Source organism: Mustela putorius, unplaced genomic scaffold, assembly GCF_011764305.1.
Source record: "Mustela putorius furo isolate JIRA1106 unplaced genomic scaffold, ASM1176430v1.1 tig00000827_pilon_pilon_pilon, whole genome shotgun sequence".
Classification (NCBI taxonomy): domain Eukaryota; kingdom Metazoa; phylum Chordata; class Mammalia; order Carnivora; family Mustelidae; genus Mustela; species Mustela putorius.
The window spans coordinates 5,384,948-5,409,695 of NW_025421489.1; the positions used below are offsets into that span (position 1 = coordinate 5,384,948).

General features: G+C 42.1%; 1 non-coding gene across 1 annotated transcript; it reads right to left on the reverse strand.

The window, feature by feature from the left end:
• Positions 1-12,265: 12,265 nt before the first annotated feature.
• Positions 12,266-12,371, reverse strand: LOC123393349. The gene has a single exon (XR_006608113.1). It is a non-coding gene; the product is annotated as a U6 spliceosomal RNA (small nuclear RNA).
• Between the last annotated feature and the right edge of the window lie 12,377 nt (positions 12,372-24,748).

Below are 24,748 nucleotides of genomic sequence, written 5' to 3' on the forward strand. Positions count from 1 at the left end.
GCTTGTTCCTGTTGCCAAATTAGGGAAATTCTCTGCTATAATTTGCCCCAATATACCTTCTGCCCTCCTCTCTCTTACTTCTTATTCTGGGATCTCAATTATTCTAATATTGTTTCATCTTATGGTATCAATTATCTCTTGCATTCTCCCCTTGTAGTCTACTAGTTATTTATCTTTCTCTTTCTCAGCTTCTTTATTCTACATCTTTTGGTCTTCTATATCACTAATTCTCTCTTCTGCCTCATTTATCCAAACAGTAAGAGCCTCCATTTTTGATTGTACCTCATTAATAACTTTTTTTTTTTTTAAAGATTATTTATTTATTTATTTATTTATTTATTTGACAGAGAGAGATCACAAGTAGGCAGAGAGGCAGGCAGAGAGAGAGGAGGAAGCAGGCTCCCTGCTGAGCAGAGAGCCCGATGCGGGGACTCGATCCCAGGACGGTGAGATCATGACCTGAGCCGAAGGCAGCGGCTCAACCCACTGAGCCACCCAGGCGCCCTCATTAATAACTTTTTTGATTTCTATTTGGTTAGATTTTAGTTCTTTTATTTTTGCAGAAAGGGATTTTATTTCTTCAGAAAGGAATTCTCTAGTATCTTCCATGCTTTTTTTTGGGCCCAGCTAGCACCTTCATAATTGTCATTCTGAACTCTAGTTCTGACATCTTACTAACGTCCATATTGATTAGGTCTCCAGCAGTTGGTGTTTTTTTTTTTTTTGAGGTGAGTTTTCTGCCTTGTCATTTTGTCCAAAGAAGAAGAGGTGAATGAGAGAACAAAATGCTAAAAGGGTAACAGTGACCCCAGAAAAATATACACAAAACCAAACCAGAAGAGACCCAAAACCAGGGGGAGAAGTAAGCAAAAAAAAAAAAAAAAAAAAAAAAAAAAAAAAAAAAAAGGCTGGTGAATAGAATAGAGCTACACACCTGATTTTTGGGGGTATTTTGGCCTGTTAGAAGGAATTGCCTCCCAACATTTTAAAGAAAGAATAACTTTATATATATATATGTAAACATATAAACAGAAAAAAATATAAATATGTATAATATAAATATACATTAATATAATATAAATATAAAAATATATACATGGAGAGACATGATAAAGGGATGGAATATGACTGTAATGATGAAAATTAAAAATTAAAAAAGATTTAAAAGAGGAATTGATAAGAAATTGGATAAAAAAAAAAGAAATACATTGATAAAAGAAAAGAAAAAAGGAGAGAATGTGATCAGGCAGGAGACTAGAACAAAGCCATATACTAGATGCTAGATTTTGGGTATATTTTGGTCTGCTAGAAGAAACTACATCCCAAAATTTTAAAGAAAGAAGAACTTATATGTATACAAAAAATAAGGTTAAATACAATGAAGGGATAGAATATGACTATAAAAGGAAACCTAAAAAAGATTTTTTAAAAAGGTATTGAAGATGGTTAAAATAGGTTAAAATAGCAAAGAGGAAACATTCAAAGAAGATAGAAAAAGAAAAAACAATGAAGTTTTAAAAGAAGTTAACTTTGGTGGTGCCTGGGTGGCTCAGTGGGTTAAAGCCTCTGCCTTCAGCTCAGGTCATGATCCCAGGGTCCTGGGATCGAGCTCCACATTGGGCTCTCTGCTCAGCAGGGGACCTGCTTACCTCCTGATCTCTCTCCTGCCCCCCTGTCTACTTGTGATCTCTGTCAACTAAATAAATAAAATCTTAAAAAAAAAAAGTTAACTTTGAAAGACTAAAGAATCATGGGGAAAAAGGCATAAATTCTATGTGTTGTATTCCTGTAGATCTATAGTTCTGTGGTTCTCATTGATTGGCGAGCTTGGGCTTGGCTGGATGTTCTTGCTGTACTTCTGGGGGAGGGGACTGGTACTGTGATTCTCAAATGTCTTTGCCAGAGGTGGAATTGCATCACCCTTGCCAGAGTCCAGGCTATGTAATCTGCACGGGTTTGCTCTCGGGACTTTTTTCCCCTGAATGCTTTCCGTTCAGCTTTGGAGATAGAAAATGTAGATGGTGGGCTCCCAAATCCGGCCCGGTAGGTGCTGATAGCTTGGGGTCCCACCCCTCAGTGTACCCTCAGAGAAAAGCAGTCAATCGCTCCCATCTCCCTGGTCTCTGGCTGCACTCTATGCTCACCCAACCTGTGACTGAGCATTTCTTTTTCTTTTCTTTTTTTTAAAAGATTTTATTTATTTATTTGACAGACAGAGATCACAACTAGGCAGAGAGGCAGACAGAGAGAGAGAGGGAAGAAGGCTCTCTGCTCTGCAGGGAGCCCCAATGTGGGGCTTGATCACAGGACCCTGAGACCATGACCTGAGCCAAAGGCAGAGGCTTTCACCCACTGAGCCACCCAGGCGCCCCAATGACTGAGCATTTCTATCTCTGGTGCACAATCCTATTTGGAGTCTCCAAACCCAACAGATTCCTTCAGTGTACTCCCACGCCACTCCTCCAGGAGGAGAAAGGTAAATCTCCTGGAATCTGCTGCTTGTGGGGTCCCTGCATCGAAGAGCAGTGGCCTGTCTGTGCCTTGGATCATGGTTTATGGCAACCCCAAGCTGAGAGCCCACTCCTGGGCTCCGTCTCTGCAGCCAGCTTTCCTGCTCCAATACCTGGGAGTTCTGCCACACTCAGATACCCCTGGTCTTTCAGAGACCCTGTGGGTCTTGAGACCACACTGTCCCTGTGAGGGCTCCACCCCCTCCTTAGCCTCTGGAGCAACGTCCCTCAGTGGAGCAGACTTCTAAAACTTCTGATTTTGTGCTCCACTGCTGAACTGCTTGCCGGGAGCCAGCCCCTCCCCCCGTGGTCTCTCTTACCGCATATCACCTTGGATTCACTTCTCCAAATGTCCTACCTATCAGAAAGTAGTCGCTTTTCTCTTCCTGGAATTGCTGCTCTTCTTCTCTTTGATCTTCTGTTGAGTTTGTAGGTATTCAGAATGATTTGAGAACTATCTAGCTGAACTCCTGGGAACAGATGAAATTTAGGTCTCCTACTCCTCTGCCATCTTGCTCTTCTCCCCAAGTTTTCTTTTTAAACTTTCTTCTTCCTACATTCTTTCTGTTTCTTCAAACTTGCTATTTTCCATTTGTTGTTTTGGTGTTTGTGGTATTTGTGAAGTTAGAGGAAACAGTGCACAAGACCACACTCATTTCTGAAACTAACTGCAATTTTAGGGGTTCCAATTCCCCTTTATGTTTGATAATTCCCAAAAAGGACTTACAAAACTCAGAAGAACTCCATTTGGGGAAGAGGAAGGATGAGAGGATGTGGGATGATGAACCTTTGATTCCTGCATGACTACAGGGTCACCCTTAGTATAGAACTGCAGTTCTGCTGCCATCAATTACTGGAGGTAAAAGTTAACAATGGAATTTAGAAATGATGGATCCAGCTCCAAGAAGCTGTCTCACTAGATGCATACGGAAGTGCAAAATAACAAGAAACAAGCTAAATATACAATCTCTTGGTTATTGCTAAGTATAATAGCTAAAATGAAAGTAAAGTAGAATGTTGGGGATGATCCTGACACTGGGCCAATCTTGGATTCTGGTTTATCATATGAATCTGGTTTGTAAATGGGCCAAGCTTAGATTCTGAGCTACAGCAGCCAACCTCTGGGCCCTTATTAAAGAGTTGTGTTATGTTGAAATAAAGATAGTGAAGAAGATTAGAGTGATTCATAAGAGAATGGGAAAGAGAAAGGCTAGGACCATTTGAATGGTAATTAAGAAAGTAGACATTGACAGGGTCAAACAATGATTTTAATGCGGCATACTTGGAAGTTGGATGGACTAATAAGAGGTTCTCCTGGTCCCCTAACCTTGAAGGGTTCTAAACAAGTCTGCTCTATTTATCCTAGTCTGGGAAATGTAAAAGGCCAGAAGACAAAGGCAATAATCAGAGATCTGATCTCCAGTCCTTAGAGTGACAGGTCTACAATCTAATTAAGATAAGGATTGAGAAAAGGGCCTTAGTCCCTTGGCCTTAGTCCCTCTGAAGAGTCAAGGTCATATGTACTTGAGTGGGTAACAGGGTCAGAAGATGGAGAAGAGATTTACTGGAATTCCTTGACATGGAAGCCCAATGCACTGTGGTTCAAAATCTGGTTATATAATCCTAACAGGGTTACACTTGTGTTGGCAAGATATGGAAATGCAGTTTTTGATAGGATCAAGATGCAGATTTGGATGAAAACTGGAATGACTGAACAAAGTTCATGTGAAGTATTTGTGTCTCCTTTACCTGAATGTATTAGGGGGATGGGTATTGTGTCTGATAGAGGAATACTTCTGTCTAGTATTGTAAAACAGAAGGCATATAAATTTGCCCTTCAGCCTATATTGATTTGACATGCTCACCTCTGTAAGATTACCCTAGCCCACATAGGGTGTTAATTTGAAACAATATAGAATATCTGGTGGACAAAAACATTATTACTTTAATTAATTCCCTATTAGAAGCTGGAGTGCTGGCACAGAGAAATTCTCTATACAGTAACTCTGTGTGGAGTGCAGACTGAGGCTAATGGTAAAAGCCAACCAGCACCACCCAGCAGCGACCACTGGGATTTGGAACCATAAAATTCCCATTTGAGAGATTACTAACATTAATTGAAACTGCTTCTATGACCAAAGGACATAAAATAATCTTGAAACCTGAAATATCCCAAAGGTCTTGGGTGATGTTGAAGAAATACTCTAATGGGGAGATAAGTTCCCAGAAGTATTTAATAATAAAATGAAAAGGGTTTGTGTGAGGACATGTTACCATGGGAATGCTAGGGACTCTTTGTTTTGTTGTAAGAAAGCTTTGGCTGAAAACCAAGCAGTGGTCTATATAGTAAAGAATTTAGTCTTGCCCAAAGAGAGTTCTGCCCTTTGCCTTAGGCTTCTGGGAGGCGTTTTCTAAGCCTCTCCATGTCATGCCAATAGGAATGTTTTTGTTTCCTGGGTGCTTTGAGCCTTACCAATGACATGATTTAGGGTGGGTGCTTTGGGTCATTCCAAATCCTCTTGACATCCTGAGGGGCTGGAGGCAGATCAGCCATGTGGACAGTTTGCTTTTCTTGTGAGATGGTGCTCCAGTAAAAACTCTGGACTCAGGGTGAGCTTCCTTGGTTGGCAAGACTCTGTGGCTGTTGCCACACATCGTCACTGGGAAGAGTTCATACTGTCTGTGATACCACAGGGAGAGGAGACTGGAAAGCTCTGTGTTTAGACTCTGGCTTATGTATCTCCTCCTTTGGCTGATATTTTAATCTGTATCCTTCAGCTATAGTCAACCATAAATGTGAGTTTAACAACTTTTAGTTAGTTCTGCAAATCCTTCTAGCAAATGATCAAACCTGAGTCTGGTCTTGGTGGTCCCCAAATTTAAAATTGTTGTCAGAAGTGAGGGCAGTCTTGTGGACTGTTGCCTTGAACTTTGCAGTGTCTATCTTTCCTCTTAGAGCCTTTCTTTGGTTATCTGTTGCTGAGTGTAAGCTTCTGTCTGAGCAAGGGTGGTTAAAAAGTTGTGCTTGGTACCTATTCACTGCACTTCATAGTAGGCTGACTATTTCATGGGGAACCTCCAAGTAGGTGTTTGCTCTTGGGTGGGTCAAATTTTGTAAAAGAAGACTGTCAAATCCCACATAAGAGAGATGGTTGGTTGTCAGTGTTCCGTAGGCTAAGGAAAGAAAAGAAGGGTGGCAGTCTAGGTACCGGTATGTGTTCCTTGGTGCCCCCAGTCCTAAGTACCTCTCTACTTCCCCTCCAGAAATATCTTTTGTCGGGGTGAGGCAGTCACGTGTCTCTTGGTAGCTGGAAAGGGAAATGAGGATCTGATTACTTCTCAAGGAGACTTCCAACAGTCCCTTTCTTTTATTCTCTTTCTCTACTCCACCCTTACTCCATTTTATTTTTATTTACTTTTTAAAAAAGATTTTATTATTTATTCATTTGCCAGAAAAAGAGATGGAGAGTACAAGCAGGCAGAGCAGCAGAGGAAGAGGGAGAATCAGGCTTCCTGCTGTGCAAGGAGCCCAACATGGCACTTGATCCCGCAACCCTGAGATCATGACCTAAGCCAAAGGCAGTCGCTTAATGCCGAGCCACCCAGGCGTCCCATGCCTACCCCATTTTAGCTCCATTTCCATTGGTATCCGGTGCCACTCCTCCCTGAGCTTTTGAAGGAGCTTTTCTCTGCTGTGAATCCAGTTGCTTCTTGGCTTTCTTCACTGTCAGCTTAGGATGTAGTTTTACCAGGGTGTTAAATCATTTGTCACTCAACTATCTGCTTTCCAGGATCCAGCAATTTTGGTGCATTGTTTCTTCTCTTTCTCTCCCTGACTGTGGGTTTGTCTTTTTCATCAAAACCCTTTGGGTGAACTGGATCACTTCTGTTGGGTTCAGCCAGAGCTGAGTTTAGGATTTCACTTGATTTTGCCTAACATTTTTGGGATTGATACCAAAAGCCAACACTCTAAAAACTGGAAGGGGTGTGGGGGATCACATATGGAGTCTGCCCTTTCCTTTCCCATGTGATTAAATTGAAGCCTCAATGGAAGAGACTATTGTGTTACCATGCAAGATAGCTGGGGGAAGGGGCTGGGACTGGAGCCAAGATCTTGTGGCTCCTGGGCTACCAGTCCTTGTTACTACCTCCACTGTCTTCCTAGAGATAAGAAGGAAGTCCCATCACAGATCTCAGTCCAAAGTTTTCAACCAGGGTCTGTAGAGATGTTTTAGGGTTCTGTCTTTGCTTGGCTCAGATTTCATTTTTTTTTTTAAAGATTTTATTTATTCATTTGATAGACAGAGATCACAAGTAGGCAGAGAGGCAGGCAGAGAGAGGAGGAAGCAGGCTCCCCGTGGAGCAGAGAGCCCGATGTGGGGCTCCATCCCAGGACCCCGAGATCATGACCTGAGCCGAAGGCAGAGGCTTTAACCCACTGAGCCACCCAGGAGCCCCCAGATTTCATTTTTTAAAAAAAGATTTATTTATTTATTAGAGAGAGAGCGAGAGAGAGCATGCATGCTTGAATTGGTGGGGGGAGGAGCAAAGGGACATGAGAAGAAGAGAATCTCAGACTTGCCACTGAGTGTGGAGCCCAACTTGGGACTCAATCTCACTATTCTGAGATCATGACTTGAGCCGAAACCAAGAGCTGGATGCTTAACCAGCTGAGCCACCCAGGTGCCCCAGATTTCATTTTCAAGTAGATTTAAACCACAGATGTTTATATTCTGCTAATTTATAAAATAAAGCACTACTTTTATTGGGTTAAAAAAAAATCCCTTTACTGTTATTGTAGCATGATTTTAAGAGAGAGATTAGAAGTAAATGCACAGGTTCAATCTTTCATGTTTACCCAGAAATGAGGACTTTGTTTTCTACGTCTTTGCTACTCTCCACTATCATCTAGGGTGGCACTGTGGACCTTCAGGGTACATAATAATATTCTCCAATAACTTTTTTAAAAAAAATTTAAATTCAATTAGCCAACATATAGTACATCATTAGTTTCTGATGTAGAGTTCAGTGATTCACCAGTACCATAAAACACCCAGTGCTCATCACAGCACGGGCCCTCCTTAATGCCCATCACCCAGTTACCCCGCCCCTCCACCAACCTCTCCTTCCTTGACCCTCCGTTTGTTTCCCAGCCTCAAGAGTCTCTCTTGCTGGGGCCCCTGGGTGGCTCAGCGGGTTAAGGCCTCTGCCTTCAGCCCAGGTCGTGATCCCAGGGTCCTGGGATTGAGCCCCACATCGGGCTCTCTGCTCAATGCAGAGCCTGCTTCTCTCTCTTTCTCTCTCTCTCTCTGCCTGCCTCTCTGCCTACTTGTGTTCTCTGTCAAATAAATAAATAAAATCTTAAAAAAAAAAAAAGAGTCTCTCTTGCTTTGTCTCCCTCCAGTTTCTTCCCATTCATTTTCCCCTCCCTTCCCCCACGATCCTCTGCTCTATTTCTTATATTGAGTCTCCACTAACTTCTCAGGAAGTAAGATAAAGGTGGCCTATTAAAATGATGCATTATTTTTTAGTTAAGTGGATGATAAGGTTTAAAATTTTTTATTGGACTTTTAAAAAATTGAAGTATAGTGGACACGCAATGTTACATTAGTTTCAGGTGTGCAACATAGCGATTCAATAACTCTTGGTAAAGCTATGTTCAGCACCACTGTGGTTACCACCTGTTACCACACAACGCTATTACAGTACTATTGACTATATTCCCTATGCTGTACCTTTCATCCGCGTGATGTATTTTTTCCATAACTGGAAGCCTGTGCCTCCCACTCCCCCATCACCTGTTTTGTTCACCCTCCCCCCTCCTTCCCTCTGGCAGCCATCAGTTTGTTCTTTGTATTGTTAGGGTTTAAAATTTTATCCTTGATAATCTGGATTTATGCCATTTGATCATTTTTAACATTTGCATGGAAAGTGGGATAACAAAGTGTCCATGGGGGAGAAATAATAGAAGGTAACTATTGAAAAATGAATAGCTACAAGCAGAAAAAAAGAAAGAGAAAATAGAAGAGAGAAACTGTCCATCTAGCTTTCTTTTTTCTCTCTTTCCCCCTCTTTTTTCGCCTTCTCTTTCTTTTTGTACTTGAGGAGCATAATTCAATTAAAAATCCATTCTTAGGATGCCTGGCTGGCTCCGTCAGTAGAGCATGCCGCTCTTGATCTCAGGGTTGTGAGTTCAAGCCCTATGTGGGTACAGAGCTTACTTTAAAAAAAAAAAAAAGAAGGAAAAATAAAAAATTCATTCTTAATGCTTAATAATAATAATAATAAACCTCCATTTAAATTTTATAATAGGTCTTCAGAGCACCTGGGTGGCTCAGTGGGTTAAAGCCTCTGTTTTTGGCCCAGGTCATGATCCCAGGTTCCTGAGATTGAGCCCCACACCGTGCTCTCTGCTCAGCAGGGAGCCTGCTTCCCTTCCTCTCTCTCTGCCTGCCTCTCTGCCTACTTGTGGTCTCTGTCTGTCAAATAAATAAATAAAATCTTAAAAAAATTTTTTTATAATAGGTCTTTAAAGAGAAATAAAGTTTTGTAGTTATTCTGTATTATTTGTTAAAAAGGCTTAAGAGAATAATGTTACGTATTTTAAATACATTGTCATATATTAAGAAACACAGCAGTTAAATAGGATGTGTGGACCTAGTTTGGACCCTAGTTTGAGCAAATCAACTATAAAATCTCATTTTTCCAGCCAAGTCAGGATACTTGATTTTGGAGTGGGTGTTAGATGATGTTAATCTTATTAGTAGAACTAATGATATTTGTGGTTATATACAGAAATGTCCTCATTTTTTAATAGGTGCATAGAGACAAATGAAATTTGCTTGATCATATTAAGACATCACTGCACAAACATGAAGGAAAAGAATGCCAAAAAGGTGTAGAGGAAGCAAGTATGGCAAAATGGCCATACCTGAACTTGAGGAGGAGCTCACTGTATTATTCTGTTCATAATCTTTCATAATACGCAGTTCACAATGATATTTAGAGTTCTACCAATTAACTCTCTGCCAGTTAGCTCTACTGCCACTACTATTGAAAAGATTTTACTGTACCTGCATTAAATGAAAATGCAAAAGCATAAGAAAGAGCAAATGTAAACTTTAAAACAAAAGAAGAAATGAAGTTATGGAGACTGACCCCACTTGGGAAAGGGAGCTCTGGAAAACACTGATCACTTGTAGAAACAAAATGAGAATGATAATATTAGCAGTAAGAAGAGTAGCTAACACTTACAGTGACTAAGGCATAAACATCTTACTATTATGTATGGGATACTGTGTTTATCTCATTTATATCACCCCACAGGCTTGTGAGCTAGATACTGTTAACACCAATTTTTACAAATGTGGAAACTGAGGTATAGAACTTTTAAGTAACTTGCCCAAGGTCCCATGCCTGGAAAATTGGCAAGGCAGGAATCCTGCCCAGAGACCAGATTCTTTACCTTCAAAAACCTGGCCCTTTGCAAAATAATTATTTTTGGAATACACAAAGCCATGGCTATTTTGATCAGGGAGCTTTTTGCTCAGTGCTTTATGGATATAATTTATTATACATTTCGGGCGTCTGGGTGCACAGTTGGTTGAGTGTCCAACTTTTGATTTTGTCTCAGGCCACGATTTCAATATCATGGGATCTGCTGCGCTCAGGGCAGAATTCACTTGAGATTCTCTCTCTCTCTCCCTCTGCCCCCCGCCCTGCTTGGAATGCAAACTCTCTCTCTCTCTGTGTCTCTAAATAAACAAAATCCTAAAAAAAAAATGATTGTACATTTAAAAAGTGGAAATACACCTGCAACCTATCTCCTGTGCATGTAGTTTCTGGAAATTTGTAGGATAACTGTGTTCAAATTTTTCATCTCTAGCATTTGTGATTTGATTTTTCCCAGGTGGAAAATAAGTCCTTTCTCGCATAGCAGTGAGTGCCAGGTAAAGTCAGTGTTCCTGGGCCGCCCAAAGGGGACTCTGGGAGAAGGGGAAGGGTTGGCTAGAACTGGAGCATTTGACACCAGCTGGTTCCCTAGATGTGGAACTTCGGTTACACACATTTTAACACTATTTTTTTCCCCATGGCAACAGAATGATTACAGAAATTAGCTGCTTTTGAGTAAGACAACAGTGGATTATGGGATATGGTAAGTGCTATGAATGTGTAAGCCTGATGATTCACAGACCTGTACTCCTGGGGCAAAAATACATTATATGTTATTAAAAATAATTAAGAAAAGAAGACAACAGTGGATGAAACTGTTGGAAAGTGAAATCTATTTGGGAAAGTAGAAGCAACCTTTAAATGAGCTCTTCTGATGTGTTTTGTCCACAGCACATGGATGGGCCCATGGTTAACAAAACCCTTCTCACGTTCGAAAAAAAAAAAAAAGTGTCAAGGGCTCTTTTGAAAAAAAGTAGAAATATGAGTGATTTTTAAAAATACCTGAATCGTAGGTGTGGAAGGCTAAGAAGGACTCAGGTATGTGATCCATGTCTGTGTTTTCAATTCTGGGACTTTTGCATGAGTAGGAAGAGGAAGAACCAATTTTGTTGATATAAGATAAAAGATGCCCTCACCCACGGTTAATGTCATAGGCCTTGCTAGCCACCATCTGAATTGTGAATATTGCAACGGTAGAAAGAGAAGAATGAAAATAAAGACAAGGACAGAGCAAGATAGAGTAAGATTATAGGGTATGCCCACACAGTTTATGGCAAAAGGAAAGCAGAGGCGTCCAGCTCAGGACAGGGGTGTGTGCAGGGTAGAGCTGCAGGTAGTAATTGAAATTTATATAGACTTTGGCTAAACTGTGACCACCACCCACATTATCCCCATAATCTCCCAGGCCAGACGTGCCATTAAGTGTGATACGATCACTCTCACAACAGGGGTTACTAGTTAGAGAGAGCTCCACGGTGGTTACTGAAATGCCTGATGAAAATGAAGGACAAAAAGAACACTTTGATAGCAGAGAGAGCAATCCGAGTTGGTTTGCTGGAGGTCCTCTGGGTGCAGGGAGCAGCCATGCGAGGGCCGTTCCCTCCACAGGCCTTCTGGTCAGGACCTACAGGATGTAGGGCAGAGAGCGTTTTAGGAGACTCCATGTCAGTGACGATGTGTCATTTATCATGAGATTGCAGATTTTCTTTCTTTTGCAGTCATATAGGTATGCCCTACATGGCAATAGTGTCATAATAATCAATAAAAGTGATCATTTCATGAGTGATTAATGGAATGGACACGTGACTTGGGAAAGTTGGGACTCTGCAGAGGAATGGATGCTGCTCAGATCAAAATGCCAGAGGCAGGCAATGGCACTGCCAGTCTTTCAATGGAAAAAGAATCCAAGTCTCAGAGGGGTTAAGTAACTTGCCCAAGGTCACACAGCGGGTATATGAAAAAGCCCACATCTGTGCTTTGAAAGCTCAGGCTCTCACAGATGTCATACTTTGTGGACTCTGAGGGGACATATCCAGGATGCACATTTCTGGGAAATGTGTTTTTTGAACACGTTTGTATTGGATATTATTATCATCTTAACCGATTTAAATAAAACATAAAATGTACTTTGTTCCCACTGTTTCTATCAGGGTGCTTCTGGGTTCCAGGTTCTGAAACTTTCCTCTGCCCCCAAATGAGGCAACTAACTCCTCCCTCCCTCACCTCCATTGTGGGCAGAACTCGTTAATTCTCTGTTTATTTCTGGTCCTAGCTAGTGAATTTATTATTTTTTATTTTTTAAAAAAAATATGGAACGCTTCACGAATTTGCGTGTCATCCTTGCGCAGGGGCCATGCTAATCTTCTCTGTATCTTCCAATTTTAGTATATGTGCTGCCGAAGCGAGCACCTAGCTAGTGAATTTAAGGAAAGGTGGCCCCCCAAACAGGGAGGAAGCCCCAGCCGCAGTCCCCGTGCCGCTGTTCTTTGGTTTGGTGACCTGGTGATTTTCCTTTCCTTCTCTTTCCTTCCATCCTTCCTAAGATTTTACTTATTTATTGGTCAGAGAGAGAGCACAAGCAGGGGGAGCAGCAGGCAGAGAAAGAAGCAGGCTCCCTGCTGAGCAAGGAGGCAGATGTGGGACTCGATCCCAGGACCCTGGGATCATGACCTGAGCTGAAGGCAGAGGCTTTATCCCACTGAGCCACCCAGGCGCCCCTTCTTGCGTGACTCTTGATCTCAGGGCTGTGAGGTTGGAGCCCCACACAAGGTATAGGGATTACTTAGAAATAAAATCTTAAAAAAATATTTCTAATGGATCATGGGTAATATGGATACAAGAATATAGGTGTCCTCTATAGGCTTGGCAACAGGATAAAGGTCCTACAATTTGCCCATGCCAAGACTAGAAATAAAATGAGGTCCAGAGCAGGAGGTGTGAGGTTGGGTATAGACGCGTAATGGACTGAATGTTAACCTCCAGTCTATGATGTGAAAGAAGAGCTGGGTTGGGGGCCCAGATACCATGCTCTGTAGGGAAAGGGTTATAATCAGTTTCCATGGATTAATTAAACCAAAGTTATTTATGTAGAAAAGGCAGAGAGGATGGGGGCACTGTGCATCTCCACCAGTTCATGTGGACACGATCCTGTTGCAGAGAGGGTCTCTTTTGAAAGCCCCTAAATTGCCTCTGGGGCCGTCCTCAACTGGCTTTTGGTGAGGTTGTGATATTGTGATTTATAATAAATATGTATTTAGTCTTTGGCCCCCATTTGTGACACAGAGCTCCTAAAACAGTTGGAATTTTCCTAAGCAATGAGAATCTAGTGTCTTTTTTTATGTTAATTAGGTGTCTTTGGATGGCACTTAATGATGGGGGCTAGTTGCCCCAGGGGAACCAACCTCCCAGCTAGAACGTTTGAACTTTCAGTCCTACCCCCTGACCTCTGGGAAGGCAAGATGGGCTAGAGGTAGCATCACTCATCAACGGTCAATGATTTAATCAATCAAGGCTATGTCCTAAAATCTCCATAGAAAACCAGAAGGACAGGGTTTAGAGAGGTTCTGGGTTGTTAAACACATGGGGATTTGGGGGAAAGTGGGACAGTTAGAAAGAGCGTGTAACTCCCGCCCCTTTCCCATACCTTACCTTATGCATCTCTTTCATCCAGCTGTTCCTGTGTTATATATTTTTTTGTAATAATCTGGTAATCCAAGTAAAGAATATGCTTCTGTGAATTCTATGAATGGTTCTAGCAAATTAATCAAATCCCAAGGTAGAGGGGGTCATGGGAACATCTCATCTATAGTCAGTTGGTCAGAAGCACAGGTGATAAACTAGTAATTAAAAAATTTTTTTAAAAAAGATTTTATTTATTTATTCATTTGAGAGAGAGTAAAAGCAAGAGAGATCACAGAGGGAGAGGGAGAAGCAGACTTCCTGCTGAGTAGGGAGTTAGATGCTGGGCTCAATCCCAGGACCCTGGGATCATGACCTGAGCTGAAGGCAGATGCTTAACTGACTCAGCCACCCAGGCACCCCCAAACTAGGCTTCTGATTGGTGTCTGAAGGGGGGGCAGGAGAGGGGCAGTCCTACAGGACTAAACATTTAACATGTGGAGTCTGACTCTATCTCTGGTTGATAGTGTCAGAACTGAGTTGAATTGTTGGTGTCCCAGAATTGCTTGGTGTGGTGAATCCCTCCTACCCCAAACATTAGAACTGAGTGAACACTCTAGGGGTCCTCTAGATCCTCTAGATCAATCTAGAGATCCTTCCTGACATGGGTGATAGCTCAATGGCTGCCAAAATATGAGAGTTCTAACCAGCCACGGGGTGAATTCCTTTGCTTTTCTTGAATATTTACAGTTTCATCTTTAAAAGGGCAATAAACATTCCTGTCCTTTTAAGAATTTACTGTGATCAAATAATATTTGTGAATAAAAAGCATTTTGTAGAAAGGTGTAGTACAATTGAAAAAAAAGTAGATTTCAATTCTTTTGAAATGAGCGTCAATTAGGCAGAAAACAGTTAAGTAACACTTTGCATTGGGCATCATTGGGGGGTTTCATACAAGTGAATTTTCTGGGTTGGCTAAGCCCTTGAAATGTCAACATAAGAAAATTATACTATATGTAACTGACCGCACATACACTAAGTGAAAATATCCCATAGGATCATGAGGTCACTTTATTCCCTTCCTCCCACCCCTTGGGGCCAATTACCAATTATGGTATATTCAAATTTGCAATTTTGCATTATTATGAGGTTCTATTATACATGATCTTCTGTGTTCTTGTATATACTGAAAATAATTAAACATTTCTGAGGTCTTGGTTATAAATACAATTGGGATTTGATATAGGATATTCTGTCTCTACAGTACATGACCCCAGACTGTTAAGTTTTTTTGAATAATTGAATTTGCTTTTTATAGCTTTTCTGAACTTCCCTTTCTGCCAGGCTTCCTATGGTCATTTTTGCTATTGTCAGAGAACTGAGAACCAGTACTTCTTTTGTTTCCCTTTTATTTGCTCCTTTTAATCTGCTATGGGTTAGAATGCCAGTAAATCAAGCTTATTAGAATGATATGTGCTTCCTAGGTCACAAGCCAAGAGGAAAATATAAGGTATCAAAATAGGTTATATAACAAGCAAAAAAATAGAAACAACCTAATGATGATAATATTTTGATGTCTCAGTCCTTACCTGTCTAACTGTGGGAACTCCAGCTTCATTCAAATCCCCCACATTGAGCTAGAAAAAGCAGAGGATTTTTCAATTACCATCCATACTTCCTTCTTTATTCACCAGGCAGGGCACGGGCTCTTGCCTTGTACATGGCAGATGGGGTGGTCCGTCCATTCTGAAGGTATTGGGATGTCTGAAACACGGCTGCGGCTGTCTGAGGAATTGATGCTCCATCGTATATGGATGCCAAGGTAGTGTGGTCGTGTAGGACAGTCATGATGACAGTGAACCCTGTCTCTTGTGTCCCTACCCCCTTTGCAATGTCACTCTGAGATTCCCTTCATCAAGAGTGGAGCCTAGGGACGCCTGGGTGGCTTGGTCAGTTAAGTGTCTGACTCTTGTCTTTGGCTCAGGTCATGATCTCAGGGTCATGAGATCAAGCCCTGCATTTGGCTCTGCGCTCCCTGTGGAGTCTGGTTGAGATTCTCTCTCTCCCCTTCCCCCTCTGCTCCTTTTTCTGCTCACCCATGTGAGCAATCTCTCTCTCTCTCTTTCAAATAAACAAATAAATAGACTTTTTTTTTAAGGTTTTATTTATTTATTTGACAGAGAGAGAGATCACAAGTAGGCAGAGGCAGGCAGAGAGAGAGAGAGAGAGAGAGAGAAGGAAGCAGGCTCCTCACTGAGCAGAAAGCCCGATGCAAGGCTTGATCCCAGGACCCTGGGATCATGACCTGAGCTGAAGGCAGAGGCTTTAACCCACTAAGCTATGCAGGCATCCCTAAATAAATAAAATCTTACGAAAACAAAAAAAAAGTAGGAGTCTACTACTCCATCTTTTGTATCCAGTCCACTTTGTGACTTGCTTTGGCTAACAGAATAGGGTGGAAGTGACATCGTATGGGTAGGCCATATTGTGAGGCTAGGCCTTTTGGAGTCTTGCAGCTTTATTATTTTTTTATTTTTATTTTTAATTTTTTAATAAACATATAATGTATTTTTATCCCCAGGGTACAGGTCTGTGAATCGCCAGGTTTACACACTTCACAGCACTCACCATAGCACATACCCTCCCCAATGTCCATAATACCACCCCCCTCTTCCAACCCCCCCCAACAAAGCAACCCTCAGTTGGTTTTGTGAGATTAAGAGTCCCTTATGATTTGTCTCCCTCCCGATCCCATCTTGTTTCAATTACAGCTTTATTTTTATTGTCTTTGGAGCACTGCTACCTTATGAACAAGCCTGGGCTGGCCTCTTTGAGGATGAGAGAGTCCATGGAGAGAGAGAAGCACAGCTGTCCTCGCTGAAGCCCCAGACATGGGAGCCAGAATGTCCCAGACCAGTCAGGGTCAGCCAGCCCCCAGCTAAGCCATCAGCTGACTACAATCCACCCCCACCCACCCTGCCCTGCCTCGTTGCCCTGGCTGAGACCAGGAGAAAGACCACCCACTTGATCCCAGCCTAGATTACAAGACCATGAACAAATAAATAGCTTGTTGTTTGAGGTCACTAAGTTTTGGAATGATTTGTTACGGGAGCAAGATAGGAAAATGCTTGTTTTCCCCGCAGCCTCCATAGTGGTTGTGGTATATCCCAAAACACCGCCTGGAGCTGTCTTCATTTCACATTGAGTAAGTGGTAAAGATTTTGGTTTCCTCATTCTTCTGTTTTACTCTGCTGTCCCTAGAGAGCTGGGATTTTTTTTTTTTTTAAGGATTTATTTATCTATTTTAGAGAGAGAGAGAGGAGTGGAGGGGCATAGGGAAAAGGAGAGAGTCTCAAGTAGACGTTGCATGGAATGTGGAGCCTGACACGGAGCCTGATCCCACGACTCTGAACTGAAACCGAGAGTCAGATGCTCAACTGACTGCGCCACCCAGGAGCCCCAAGTGCTGGTGCTTTTTATTTTTATTATTAAAGATTTTTATTTACTTATTTGACAAAGAGAGACACAACGAGAGAGGGAACAGAAGCAGAGGGAATGGGAGAGGGAGAAGCAGACTTCCCGCTGAGCAGGGAGCCCGATTTAGGGCTCGATCCCAGGACCCTGGGACCACGACCCAAACCGAAGGCAGAGGCCCCAACCCACTGAGCCACCCAGGCGTCCCTGTGCTGGTGCTTTTTTTTTTTTTTTAAATGAAATTTAAAAAAAATTTTTAATAAACGTATCATGTATTTTTATCCCCAAGGGTACAGGTCTGTGAATCACCAGGTTTGCACACTGTGCTGGTGCTTTTTATAGGGAGTGCCGGGTATTGTCACCCAACACTCATGATCATCAGAGCCTATGCATGATCTTCCCCGGCCTGGAGTGCTAACGGGGTTACTATTCCCCTGTAGCTGAGGGGTCTTACTCTGATGGCTGCTGGTAGATCTCAAAAGACCTTTGGGACCATGGAGGACCATAGTAGCTGTCCCCAAATACCTTCCCCGACACTGGTGAATTAGTCCATTAGAAATGGACCCAGTTTTCTCTCTGCTGGGACTCTATTCCATTTAGCTAAAGCAAGAAAATATTGATTGATAGTAAGGCCCAAGTTGCTTTCTTTTGAGCAAGATATTTTATCTTCTATTTCATAGACTGGTCAAAGGCCTTTTTGGATTGTCAGGTTACTTGGCTATATTATGGTTAGCTAAGTTTGCTTGATAAGCGACAGCCTCCAGATAAATTGTTTTCTATGTAAGAAGTACCTATTTTATTTAGTTAGTTTTAATTTTATTTTAATTCTAGTGTAGTTAATGTAGAGTGTTATGCTAGTTTCAGATGTACAACATAGTGATTCAGCAATTCCACACATGAAGAAGCATCTGTTTTAAAATGAGAATTTCTTGGGGCACCTGGGTGGCTCAGTGGATTAAAACCTCTGCCTTTGGCTCAGGTCATGATCCCAGGGTCCTGGGATCGGGTCCCGCCTCGGGCTCTCTGCTCAGCGGGGAAACTGCTTCCCCCCTCCTCTCTTTGCCTGCCTCTCTGCCTACTTGTGATCACTGTCAAATAAATAAATAAATAAAATATTTTTAAAAAATGAGAATTTCTTGTGTTTTTTGCCATTCTATAATGGAAAGATTAGCTGAATGAGATTGTAACACTAGCGTGACTGTTACCAAAAAGCTTTCTCAAGCTAAGCCCTGGATGCCCTTCTTTCAGACTGGGAGTAAAGGTATAAATCTTCAAATAAAAATAATATGAATTGTAATCTCTTATTCACTGCCTTATTTATAAATTTGCTACCAAAATGTTAGTCAGGGAATGACATAATTGCAGCTAATAAAAAAAATTGTTTTCCTTTACCTTCAAGATGGTAATAAAAGATTATGAAGAACAGCTTGAAAATACAAATAATGAACAATTTCAGATGGAAATAAAAGTCATTTAATGTTGCTTCAAGTGATAGGCATTGTTCATGTTTTTTAATATGTCCTTCTAGACATTTTGAATGCATACACTCACTTAGGAGGAATGTCCCCAAAAGTTGGAGAGCAAGCTTTCTTCCACCTCCAACTTGTATTTTATTCCAATTATTAGGTTAAAAGTTCACCAAGCCAGGAATGGTCTATTTCTCTTCAGACAACGAGGTAGTTTTTTTTTTTTTTTTTAAAGATTTTATTTATTCATTTGAAAGGCAGAGATTACAAGTAGGCAGAGAGGCAGGCAGAGAGAGAGAGGAGGAAGCAAGCTCCCCACTGAGTAGAGAGCCCGATGCGGGGCTCGATCCCAGGACTCTGAGACCATGACCTGAGCCGAAGGCAGAGGCTTTAACCCACTGAGCCACCCAGGCACCCCACGAGGTAGTTTTTATCATGGTTGACTCGTCATACTTTGGAGACAAGGGTAAAATATGACCCAAAGACCAGTGAATTTAGCTGTCTGGCTGCATCATTCTATTGATGATGTCTGCTCACCAACAAAACAGTCATCAATTCATTTAAGCAAGGGAGACATAAAAACCCAGACCTGCTGGTAGCCATCAAGTCAACAAAATAGCCTGTCAGTCGACTGTCCTTTCCCTCATCCAGCTCTAGACCATGTGATAATGGGTTAGTGTTCTCAAAGGGATGACTATTACTCCCAAAGAATTACATGGACTCAGCCTGGCTCAAGTGTGCTTTAAGGCATTCACAATTTATTGGAATCTGAAATGAAATGAGGAAAGCATGCAAGCTGCTTTAACAAACAGATGGCTTTCATTAAATAGAACCATTAATCTTGTCCTGATTATTTACTGGAATGTGTTAGGTTGCAATGTTTTCTTAATCTATTGATGAACTATCACCACAAAATATGTCACTGAAGTAAAATAATTGTTGATGTGCTAATGAAAACCACCAGAGAGACCAGAAGCCTTTCCTGCTTAGAATTAGGGCAATGAAGAATCTCTTTAAGAAGAAAGAAAGGGTTGTTGTAATATCAGATTGAACTACCTCTTTGGAGCCATTTTTGGGATGGTGGGACAAAAGCACAAAGCCTTGTAAATGAGTTACTGAATTGTGGGAGTACTTCTAATGAAGCACTCCATAATGAAGACCTGAGGGGTTTTTTTTGTTTGTTTGTTTTGTTTTTTTTTTTTTTTGAAGATTTTGTTTATTTACTTGAAAGAGAAAGTGCATGAGTGGGAGGGAGGGGCAGAGAAGAAGCAGACTCCCTGCTGAGCAGCGAGCCCAGTGTGGGGCTCAATCTCATGAACCCAGGACCATGGCTGGAGCTGAAGGCAGATGCTTAACTGACTGAGCCTCCCAAGCATCCTGAAAATCTGAGTTTTGCAACAGAAATTTAAAGAGATAACTCTTCATTTTATAAATGATTTACAATATAGTTAATGACACTGTATTATATGCTTAAAAATTAAGAGGGTAGATATTATGTTTGTTCTTATCAATAATAATAATAATAAATAATAATAATAAATAATAATAATAAATAAGGTGGGAGGAAGCTTTTCAATGTGATAGATAGGTTTATGACATAGACTGTGGTGATGCCCTCAGGAGTGTGTGCTTATCTCCAAACTCATCAAGTTGTGCACATTAAATAGATACAGCTTTTCTCCTGCCAATTACATCTCCATAAAGTAGTTTAAAAACAGTAAAATAAAATTTGAAAACAACAGACACAAAAAGATTCACAGTAGAATTTTTTTTTTAAAGATTTTATTCATTTATTTATTTGACAGAGAGAAATCACAAGTAGATGGAGAGGCAGGCAGAGAGAGAGGGAAGCAGGCTCCCCGCCGAGCAGAGAGCCCGACGCGGGACTCGATCTCAGGACCCTGGGATCATGACCTGAGCTGAAGGCAGCGGCTTAACCCACTGAGCCACCCAGGTGCCCCACACAGTAGAATTTTTTAAAGGACTCATCATCTTGTCAATTGAACATGGCATTTAGATTTTAAAAACCTGTCTTATTAACAACCTGGGAACATATCTAAAGTCAAAGTAAAATGAACCAATGCAATACAAAAAGCTTACATAAGGTTTACAGTGCACTTGGGATTATGAAGCCCCTGTTACATCTATTGGGTTTGGAGCAACTTTTACATCCTTAATAAAGGAGAAATTGTGCCTCTGCTATATGTCTGTATTTCTTCCCCAATTTTATTTTTTAATATATATGTATATGTATATATATATATGGAATTGGAAGGGGCTTATTGAAACCCTTTTTACTAAATAATTACTGAACCGAGAGAAAAGAAGAGATTGCCTAAATTGGTCAGCCACTGAATGGCAGGTTATTAAAACAATCAGAAACCCAAGTTCTGGCATCTGAGTGCCAAGTTCAAGCCCTGGCTTCTCGCCCTATTAGCTACGTATCTTTGGGCAACCGATTTTGTTTCTCTGAGTTTGGTTTTCTTATGAGAAAGTAGACCCTAGGATTGTCTACTGCCTGGGGTAGCTGTGGGATTTGAGAGATTCTCCATATGAGATGCTTAGCAAGATGCCTCATTCACAGTAAGCACCCAGGGAAGGTTAGTGGTGATTGCTGCAGTATTCTTTCTTTCCTTTTTTTTTTTACAAATATTTTATTTATTTATTTGATAGAGAGAGATCACAAGTAGGCAGAGAGGCAGGCAGAGTGAGAGGGAGGAAGCAGGCTCCCCGCTGAGCAGAGAGCCCGATGTGGGGCTCGATCCCAGGACCCTGAAACCATGACCCAAGCTGAAGGCAGAGGCTTAACCCACTGAGCCACCCAGGTGCCCCTGCTGCAGTATTCTTCATAAGAACTTTCTTGACCCCCGACAGGGTCTTTTCCTCTACACACGTCATCACAGAGGATGTTTATTGTGCCTGGGGCACAAGTTGGTCAGAATGAATTCACACAGCCCTGGGCGGCCATATTGGCGTCTTCCTCCCCAGCAGGAATTGTCCCACTTAAAAAAAAAAAAAGAAAGAAAGAAAGAGAGAAAGAAAGTCCTTTGAGAAAAGGTGAAACCATTACACAAATGCAGGAGATTTGCAAAACACCCAAATCTTCCAGAAAACAGGTTCCAGGGGGACAGTCAGGCCAAATCTACATACCTCTTTCACTTCACTGTGACATTTTATGCTAAACTTGTCTATGAAGTTTAAAACGTCACATTGTATTTCTTCACTTTTATATTGGCAGAGTCAATCAGAATGAGAGGTTTTTCTTTTTTTAAAAAAGATTTTATTTATTTATTTGACAGAGAGAGACACAGTGAGAGAGGGAACACCAGCAGTGGGAGTGGGAGAGGGAGGAGCCAGCTTCCCATTGAGCAGGGAGTCCCAGGCGGACCTTGGTCTCAGGACCCTGGGATCATGACTTGAGCCGAAGGTAGACGCTTAATGACTGAGCCAGCCAGGCGCCCCAAAATGAAAGATTTTCTGTACATCTTTTCAGAAATTAGAATCAGCTTCTTCCTATTAATAAGTAGTGATAAATTGGTAATCATTTCCCTGGGATTTCACTTCTTTCTACAAGGTAACACACGATCTCATAATAGCTTAGATTAATGAAAATACCACAAACTATGTCTATACACTAGAAATTCGTTCTGTTCTTCAGGAAGTTTTTTTGTGCAGCCTGCCCTCAGCTTCTTTCACATGGGAACAATGAATGTCTAAGCCCACTCAGGGCTGGCAAACACCATTTTAAACCATGTTACCGAGTTGGTAATTTTTAAACGTCACAGCAGCTTAGCGAACAGTTATAACTAGTGGTAAACATGTAGTTTCAATTTTTGGCCTTTGTGCCACTTCAATAAGATGTTGGCCTTTTTCCTCTTCTGACTCAATTTCCTTTCTGTTTCTTGTTCTTTTTATAGATTGTTTCAATCTGTCTCACTTCTGAGCCAGCGCTTCGGATAGCATTTGGGATCCTTACCCACATCTTGCTTACACGTGCCTCTACAAACGTTTACAGGGACACACGCACACAGCCCTAATGACGCAAGGACTCCGTTCAAGCCTTTAACACACAGTTATCCAAAGTGCCACTAGGAAATAAGGAGACAGTGTTTTCATAAGCTGCTCACATGAGAGTCCACTTCTGTATAGTGATATTGTTTCTGCGTGTATGGGTAATAAGAGTGGATTATGACGTTTAGAGACCCAGACTCTGCAGAGATGATGACATCTCATGTATAAAAAAAAAAAAAAAAAAAAGAAAAATAATCAAGTAAGAATAATTTAATTTTCACAATGAACCCCCCAGTTTTGAGATTCTCTCTCTGTCTCTCCTTAGTACCACTGCTTAGCTGGCACTGCTTGCTGGACCAAGCCCAGGCTTGGTCCTCCTCTGGAATCATCGGTCCCATGAAAGCCTCCAAAACATGGTAATGGGGGCTCACTACAGTCCTCAGTCCTTTTGCTGATCTTCCTTAGCCTCTGGGAGCTGTCTCCTGTGCTATACCTTCTCCCCCTCTTTTTCTTCTCACCACGTAGGACTCTTACCTCAGATACTTCTTTATACCGTAGTCTCCATTTCCTAGTTATTTGGGCTCAAGGCTGATGGGGTTCAGGGCAAGCTGCCCCAAAATATGGTACCTTGGCATACTGAATATTTGGGTTGAAGGAATTTGGGAGATGCAGGTGCAGGAAAGACTCCGTCGGCACCCACTTCTTGAAGCAGGTGAGGAGACTTTCATGTGACAGGTGCCATCCCTACATTCAGAGGAAAGAAGCATCCTTCTCTCTGTGGATGGAGGGATGCCCGGAGGAATCAGAGGGAACCCGCCTTGCTGTTTCCCCAGTTTACTACCTTTAGCTCATATTCTTTTTTTCTATCATTTTTTTTTTTCCTTCACGGCTTTCCACTCTTCATCCAACTTCATAAAATAACGCTTGGTTTAAGTGCTTCTTCAGGGCTTCATTTCCTTAGGAAGGCTCCTATGTCACATAAAACTATGGTTAATGAAGTTGTAGGTTTTTCTGTTGTTCATCCTTTGTCAGGGCCCTGCCCAGGGGCCTTAAGGTGAGTAGAGGAAAAGATGTTTTTCCCCTCCCCTCCCATTCCTACCCTCCCCCACAACCACTTGTGCAGATGGAGATTACCATTCTGAGCTAGTGCACGGCAGGGGGGGGGATTCCCCCTCCCCTTCTCGGTCATTTCATTTGTGTGGCTTGCCCTGCCCTCTGATGGTGGCCAGGCTGAAGGTTTACTCCTGCATTTGTTTGTCCATCCCTACGCTTGTCTTGTCCATGATTCAACTAACACAGTTTTTGAGTGAAGACTGCATTCTAGGTGCTGTACTATTATCAAAGGAAACTGGGGCGGTGGGGCGGGGGGGGGGGGATTGTGTTTACAGCTTTAAAAACACATTTTTTCAGCAACTATGGGAATGGCCATGGGGGTGGGAGGAGGCACCTCAGGAAAGAAGTGGCCTCAATTCTGAATACAAGGAGGAAAAGTGGGGATTTATAGCCAAGGAGCAGGGTGGGGGGTTGTGGATGGAAATCCGGACAAGGAAACATCAGGAGTAAAGAGGGATTATGGTTCAATAAAACGGAACAGGATCATTTCTGAGGGCTGGTCACGGTGAGCAGACATCATCTGCGGGGAGACTCGGCGATAAGACATGAGATCAGATACTGAGGGGGGGGGGCGTTTCTCTCTCAGTGGAGCTGGCAAGATTCTTGGTACAATGGCGCCATAGAGGCCCAGTGTGGAATGGTCCCTGATGCCCATGATTGAGGCTTAGTTGAGAAAGAGCTTAGAGGATCCTGTCTGGAGCTCGGTCCAGGAGAGAGTCTGTGTCCCTGGGCGCTGGGGAATGCGTGAGGGGGAAGAGGAGTGCAGGACACTTTCCCTTCCCAGGAAGCAAAGAGATGTGAGCAGATAATCACACCCTAAACATGTGGTCAGCGTGAGTGGGGGTTGCTTTGCGGTGGAGGCAAATCATCTTGTGACCGAGCACCATCTTTGGCTTCTTCCGAGGAGGACGCTTTGAAAGACTGGTCCCTGGACCCCTGAGAAGTTCGTACTCCAGCGGAGGGGCTGCAGAAGGAGGGGTCCGGTGGGTGGGGTCAGGAAATAATGCCAGGGTTCCTTGGGTTGCTTTGAAGTAAGTATAAATTCAGATCTTTCTGGCCAGTTGAATTTCCGATCGTTTCAAGTTTTTAGAACAGGAAGATTTT